Source organism: Chenopodium quinoa, unplaced genomic scaffold, assembly GCF_001683475.1.
Source record: "Chenopodium quinoa cultivar QQ74 unplaced genomic scaffold, ASM168347v1, whole genome shotgun sequence".
NCBI lineage: Eukaryota > Viridiplantae > Streptophyta > Magnoliopsida > Caryophyllales > Amaranthaceae > Chenopodium > Chenopodium quinoa.
Genome location: NW_018745063.1, coordinates 672,678 through 681,205, shown reverse-complemented (window position 1 = coordinate 681,205; position 8,528 = coordinate 672,678). Strand labels below are relative to the sequence as shown.

Here is an 8,528-nt window from a genome sequence, read left to right as displayed (position 1 = left end):
ACAGGGAAGGCTTTAAGCCTTTAAGCTTTTCCAATTATATCCATGCTCCTCAAACTACAGCAACACCAACTCCACAATTTTAGCCTTCTATGTTCATCAGGGTTTTAAACTACCGCCATCCATTGTAGGTTCAAGCTAAAGTTACAGTTAATTAAAATCATAGCGGATCAATAATGGATCTAGCTCCATTTGGACCTCCTCTTCGTAAAAGTAAAATTAAATTTTAAAGTAATAATACTCCATGAGCCATTTATACATATGAGTAGCTCCTTGAATATTTTTTGTTAATCGACGGTTACCCATCATAATATTTTCATCCTTTTGAAAAGCAGCTAATGAAAAGTAAATTTCTTATGCCCTATAATACAAAACGCAAAAACCCATATTGGCTATATCTAACATAAAATAGTTGCAGCTCATAAATTTCACTTTCTTGACTTGTCACAATCTCAAGCAGAATGCATATGAAAGAACAAATCACAAGAGAAATCAACGCTGAGAAGGGTGGAAGGCTACTTCCTACATGCTTAACATACTTTAATCACGCATGCTATTGCTATCACTCTCAACAGACTGGGTTGTGCACCAACTTGCAACCCAGTCTGTCAAATCCGCAACATTTTTTTTCGATGTCATCAATGGAGTCACTCTTCATTGCAACCACTACATCTACTCGGTAACTATCTTTAGCCTCCTCAAGCAACGTTTGAAAGATTTCACATTCAATATTGTTTGTAAGCTTTGACCCCGTATAGCCTCTGCAGCAAGATTACCATTAGATACAAGCAGCCAGATGCCAAAAAATATATTATGGAAAGGTACAGTATATAGATGGTGATGCCTTTCCGATACACAAAAACAAAAGAAATATGAAGAAACTAAGGAACAATACAATCTAGTGAATGACATACCTCTTGCTGAGGCGATCATACAAGATAGAATTTTCAGTTTGAAGCACCACAACACGATCAAACCAACGCTCGGGAAAAAATTCACAACCATGGTAATCAACAATTACACCGCCCTCTTCCATCATATCTTCAAGCTCGTCACATACCTGTCAAAGCCACATGAAACCTGAATGTGAGATCATAACTTATCCTTACCTGGCAAAAACCAACCAGAAGAAACTGGTCTGTCCGCCTAATACTTAGACCCAGCCAGCACTAAAAAAGGCTATAATATATCGAAACCTACGTCATCCAAACTAATTTATTTCAAGTCGATAAACTATTTTCACAATATCTGACCTAAAATCTGACTATATTAAGTTCAAAACGAAATGAATTTATAACATTGTTTCCATTACCTTATATTTAATTACACACACTTAAATAAATACTAGGAACTGAAAAGAAAAATGATTGATACATACATAGTACTATATATCCTCTTTATAGAATAAAACATTTTAGCAAATGCTAATCTTATCGAGAAGTGGACGAAGTGTAACAAAACAATCACATCCCCTCTCATTACTTTTGCCCTCTCCGGGGTGCACTATGTTGCTTTTTATTTTTTATTTTTTTTTTTGAGGCCAGGGTGCACTATGTTGCTAACTAGTTCAAAACTATCTTCTTAATCCACATATCATGAGGCATCCTTCAGCTGAGAGACTATGCTACCAAATTTGTAGCAAGTAGCCACTAGGGCTAATCATCCAAACTCTCTCACTCCCATGATCATTACAATTACAAATACAACGAAAAACATCTTCAAATTAATTTGAGCAATTAAACCAAGGTAACATAATTTTACCCCGTACTTGAATATCAACCAATGCAACTTTGTTCCTGTTAACTATTAGATAAAAATCAAATTTCCTAGAAACAGAGTTTTGGCAGAAGCCACTGATTAAATGAATAAACCCCCTATAGTAGTTTCACCTAATATATAAAGCTGTTCCAACGGTTTTTTGATAAATTCACTCCCTAGTCTCTATGGATGCTATGGTCTTTAATCTCTATCAACATGACCAGATTAATTAGTCACTGCCCATAAACTAATGATGATGCTTGACAAAAGCAACTCTATGCAAGAAGTATTCAAATTAAATGCTAGATAATGGAATCACATATTCACAGCTTCACTTATCGTTTAATTTTTTTTCAAAAAAGTATAATACTGAAGCACATTAGCCCATAAGGTACTTGAATACATATAATAACAATGAAAGACGAGCAGAGGGGAATCAATGCTTCTTTACAAATAAATGCTTATGATGAATGGCATACCAGATCCTCATTGATGACATGACATTCAAATTCCTCGTCCCAACCATCATGCAAGTTTTTCTCCTTAACCAAGTCTCCAATGTTGACATGGCGAAGCTGAGTAGCCTCTGCAAGAGCAGAAGACATAGTTGTTTTTCCTGTCCCAGGTGTACCGGTTATCAATATGTTTGGCTTCCCTCTCACCATTGTTAGTACTCGTGCTATTTCACAACTTTTACCTGAATATCAAGGTATGACTATTAGATACAAAACCATTGCTAGGACATCATGATAATAGTGATATTTTGGAGTTTAATTTTAAATTGACGCACAGACACGAATCGTATAAATGTATAATGCCTTAAATTTCTTCACAGTCCCATCACTTCTTCAGACTCTTACTTTCCAACAAAGAAGAAACCACACTATTAACTCATAAAATCACACTAGACACTACCCTTGTTTTACTTCTTTTTACACAATTAATGACAATATTGATTGATTACGATATCGCATCGCCTAATCTACAGCAGAAATTCAATTCAAACAGAGCATTGTACATTTCTAACATTCAAAATAGATATTGACAGAAAAGTAAAAATCTAACACCCTCATTTGTCTCACTACTTTCTTGATGAATCTCATTGAAGAGGCATGTTAAACTATAATCTATGTTGCTTCTACTCTTCAACTATATAAATTAATCATTATAATTATTCAAAAATTCAGTAGTTCAATAATCCACTTTAGAAAAACCCTAAATTGATTATAATAACAATTAGCACTAGATTGTGTGAAATTGATATTCGATGATTAAGTAAAGAAAGGAAAAAAAGTAAATTACCTCAGAAACTGCTTCAATGGAGGAAAGAAAGCTCGGCGCCGCTTCAACGGAGGATTCAAAATACGGTTTTAATGGAAGAAGAGAGGAGGAAAGGGCTGGAGTCGTAAACGCCGAGTAAAAAGTTCCAAAGTAGGAAAATCAACGGTCCAAAGTCAGTACTCCGTATCACTTAAGTTTTAGTTAAGCTATTAGCTTACTTGGCATGCTAGATTGAAATTACTACTTAGTTTTTTTTTGTTTTTTTTTTTGGAGTACGTTAAGGCGGACCCGTTCTTTAGAGCAGCTCTGCTAAGCCCTGCTCTGGTCAAATCAAATATGCTCTGTTCTACTCTATTTTCAAATAATAATTAATCATAGTAGTTAATATTCAATAATATAATTAATATTGTATTGATGATAATAATTTATTATTTTAAAAAATTATAATAATTATTAATATTAATAATAATTAATATTTATTAATCATAATAATAATTAATATTAATAATAATAATAATAATCAATAATAATATTTAATAATTCAAACTAATAAGAATTAATATTTAATAATATTATTAATTAAGAAGTTCCAATAAGTGGAAAGCTAAACGTCGCCCTCGAATCTCTAACTAACGCCCGTAAAATAAATTAAAATTACAAATTTACCCCTTTTTATCAAAAAAATTACCCCCTCAATTTACCCCCTCTTCATACTACTATACCCACCACCACCATCACCTCCTCCTCTTTTAACCACCAATTCCTTACCTTCGGTTTCACGATCTACACAGCCGCGGTAATGACAAGTAAGGACAAAGGAAAGTCGGTCGCCGACGGAGAAAATGTTTTTTTTTATTTTTTTTTGAATTTGCGGCAAACGTCTAGATTTTTCGCACGTCCTAGGCTCAAACGCCTAGTTCTTGTGAACAACCATGTGGTTGTATGAAAAAACTAGGCGTTTCAGCCTAGGGTATTCTAAAAAACTAGGCGTTTCCTGGGTTTTGAATTGTTTTTAAAAATTTATCGCGACGTACCGATTTCATACGGTTTGACGAGCCTTCTACAAGCGTCTAAGGTTGTGTTTCTTGTATTTCGTCGTTGTCCATAAGATCTAACAAAATTGATTTTGCAAATAATACCATCGATGAGCGTTGGTGGCCGTTGACCACTAAGAGAACGGAAAAAAAAATTTGTGTACACTAAAAGTGTGAAATTGAGGTAAAATTAATTATTTTTTATAATCATTATTATAAGGATAAATACGTAAATTTACTTTATTTTGCGGGCGTTAGTTAGATATTTGAGGGCGATATTTAACAACCTCCTCTAATAATTATAACAATTCTTTCAAAAAAAGTAAATAATAATAATAATAACAATTAATAACAAATTCTTTTTATAAACATTTGATACTAGAATCCCAATGTGTAGATTCCTTCAAAAAAAAAAAAAGAATCACAATGTGTAGAAACATTTTATGTGGGTATTGATTGTTAGTTCATTGAGTTGAATTATTTTTCAAATCTTTCCATACAATTTAAGAATTAAAAAAAAAAAAAGGTTTTTTCAAGTAGTACTTTGTATATCATTATTATTTTGAGGGTTAAAAATATATGATTAAGACATATTTATAAGTAAAATTATTATTACTCATTAAATCATTTTATTTTAAAATTTTTTGTGAAATAAATATAAATAAACCGTTGTCTATTATCTTACGACTATTAACATATGTTAAATATGGTACACATTTATTTATGTTTTCACTCACCTAAATCAATGGTAATAATAATAATAATAATAATAATAATAATAATAATAATAATAATAATAATAATAATAATAATAATATTGAAATCTTCTCTGCTCGGCTCGGCTCGGCTCGGCTCTGCTTGGCTCTGCTCTGCTACCCTGAAATCTGCTCTACTCTGCTGAACCCTACTCTGCTCTGCTCTACTGACCTCTACTCTGCTCTGCCCAGAAGCTCAAAAGAATAGGGCCTTAAATTAAATCATTCTCCACCAAAGTTAACACACTTTGGGGAAAAGTATTGATATAAACTAGTTCATTGTTTTCACGAGTGTCTCATCTAGCTTTTAAATGGGCCACCGTATTCCCTACATGTTTCACATGCGAAATATCTAAGATATCAAAAGACAAAGAAAGCTTATAAATGTTATCGATCATTAAGTAGAGTAGAGATCGGCCTTTAGCATTGTTGTTGATCCTTTTCATTACATTAAGAGAGTCACTTTCAACCCAAACTCTGCCATACCCCAACCTCCTAGCAACTTGTAGCCCATATCGTATAGTTGCTGCTTTAGCAAGGACAACCTCCTATTCCCTTGTGAACTTACGAACTGCAGCAACCAATAGTTCTCCCTAACTGTTTCTGATCGCAGCACCTGATGTAGTGTACCATGCAGCAAGATGGGCATCTACACTTATCTTGACTGATCCTGTAGGGGGGCAAACCCACCTCAAGGTTAGACCTGTCTCAGCTATATTGGCATTGTTGAAGACCTTATGTGTAGTAGTTTATAGGTACTACGCAGCGGAAATAATATGAATCAAATTCAATTAAGCACCTAATCCAAAATCGCATGCATAACACACAAGACACATAATCATACCTTTGCTACGTGAATTCCACGAAGCTATTCGACAGGAAAATCAGGGAGAGAATAGAGCCCCAAGCGTTGCTCCTCTACTTAGTCCACGAGATTCGAACGAGCCGTCTACCAATACTAGATTGGTCGAGTGATTGAGGAAAATCACGATCACTACCTTTACGGACAACCGACCACCGCACGAACCACCACCACCACCACTGGCGTGAGGAGGAGGAGAGAGTCGTGAGAGAGAAGACTTTGAGAGGGGTTGGGTTTCGTGTTTGCTAATTAGGGTTTGATCAATATGATCAGTTAATTGCTTTTTTTTGCAAACTTAGGCACCTAGTCTATTTATAATCTCATTATAATTAGACTAGGGCACGAAGCCCAAAACTCTGTTATCCACTCCATATGGCCGGCCACCTAGAGTGATGAGGCCCATGATGGGCCTCGTCCTCTAATACTCGAACTGGCCCCTTTGTATGACCTTATAGGATCCGTCCAATCGGGCTTTGGGCTATTTTACTAGTCCAAAGATCGTTAGTACCTCTAGCTATGGAAAAACGACGATCCAAATGTACGAACTTAATTATCTCCATAATTTGATCCATTTATATATCTAGTAATTGCACAAGACGAAGACATAACTCCTTCAATCTCCCACTTGTCTGAGACAAGGGTGCAATGTTCAAATTCCTTAAGTCAATATAAGTGTCGATTTGATAATATGATTGCATCACATGTCGAGATCATATTAATCTACAAATCGTTTCTTGAAATCTGAGTTAGAATTACAAAACCAAATGATTGTTGTGTAATGCATTTGAACGCGGCCACGTATTTTCTGAATTCTCCCTCTTCAAGCGGCCATGACACATTTCCTAATTTAATAGGTAGACTCTATCCAATCTTGTGGTAACATGACTCCCACTCAACTTCTGAAATAACCAGGAAACACCCTTTATCTCCAGTTACGGCTAGACGTTTGAGTGTACCACAGTCATAAAATCCATTGAATGAAATCAATGTTCCACTCATGTCAAAGGAATCCACTAATATATACAGAAGCTCTATACTTGAACTTCAAAGTAGGTCAATAGTTCGATCATGCATCATTCATGCATATCCAAGTGATTGACCGAGCATCACTATGCCCCTATAGCCCATGAAATTGCGCTATCCAATCAATCTTACATGCTAGTCCATTTATTGAAATCATTTATGTCCACTTTAATGATCTCGAACTAGAAACTCAAATAATATATGAATTTTGTTCACCTGTGGGGTTTCCATTCACCAGGTCATCAACCTGATGAGCCCGTCAATTCATAATTATTTTGGACATTTTATTTAATTTCCAAAATCATAATTAAATAAGAGAAATAATAATTTCTATTTTAAACATAATTCTGCAAATTGATGCATTTCTCATGTAATATATTTTCTCAAAACATATACAACTTAAATTACATAACTTGCTTCAATCCTAAGACTTTGATATGACTCTCATACCTTAGTCCATAGAAGGGGTTTAGTGATTTCTCACTCATAATAAAACTTTGCAGAACACGACCATCCGCTGGTCAATGATCTCATAATTGAGGTGATATCTCATATCTATAAGTTTGGATTTGTGATGTGACCCTGGCTCCTTTGTTCTTAGGCAAAGGTGACCTGTTAGTCACATGACATTTTAATCCGAACTTCCTCTCTAACTATCTTACTATAGCTTAATACACATATTCTGACATTGAGTATGCAACAATGCTCTGCTTTGAACTCTTCAAGCTCACTATCCTTCTCCATCCAGACACAAATATGCATTTAGATCACCTTCTAGAATCATCTTTCCTGTTTGGAAAACTTGCATTCGTATAACCTTTTGACAACTTACTTAAATTACCATTTAACACAATAGCTAGAAGAATTCCTTTTAGTGCTTCTCAAGTATTCAAGGATTCGTTCTTGCCTTCTTGGTAATTCTCCGTATGCTTATTCTGAATTTGCTTGAAACCTGCTACACATGCACAAGTCATATGCAACATCTTGCTTTGTACATTTCATGGCACAAGTAATGGACCCTTTTGCAAAAGCATGAGGTACATTATCCATACAACTCAACTCTATTAGCTTTTGAAGGCACTGAGTCTTACTGAGTGTAGTTTCATGAGACATGGGAAGACATCCTTTCTTAGAATCTTACTTCATGAACTTGTCAAGATCCTTATCAACATAAGTCTCTCGATTCATTCCAATCATTCTTCAAGATTCACTTCATGGATCTTGATTCCCAATATGTACTCAACACCTTCTAAGTCTCTCATATAGAAACAATCTTTCTAACCACTTCTTGACTTATTTAAGCATTAATATATCATTTCATATGAACTGTATTTTATTTACATACTAGACTAAGAAGACCAATTTCTCCCACTAAACTTCTTGTCTCTACAAGATTCCCTTTTCGTTCTACTAAGGAAATCAAACTGTTTGATTGCCTAATCAAAACGAATGTTCCAACTCCCTGATGCTTACTTCAATCCATAAATGAATTTCTAAAGTTTGCAAAACTTTCTAGGAATTTCTGGATTTCAAACTCTTAGGTTGTATCATATACATGTTCACCACCAAGAACATTTCATGAAGGTGATTTTGATATCCATAACTAGAATAATCCGAGTAGGCTTACCCAACTAATAGGTTTGACCTTATTTGTAAGACTATTATGGATTAACACATCTTTGCAAACATGGATTCCATACTGGATTTCATGGCTTTAAGCCATTTCCTGAGTTGACACTTATCCAAAGCTTGCTTGTAGGGCATGGATTCTAATCGTTCTAATAAGAAAATTTTAGGATCCACCTTTTCTCAGAATTT

At 34.7% G+C, this 8,528-nt stretch overlaps 1 pseudogene; it reads right to left on the bottom strand.

The window, feature by feature from the left end:
- Positions 1 to 201: 201 nt before the first annotated feature.
- Positions 202 to 3,246, bottom strand: LOC110709233 (annotated as a pseudogene).
- Positions 3,247 to 8,528: the final 5,282 nt, after the last annotated feature.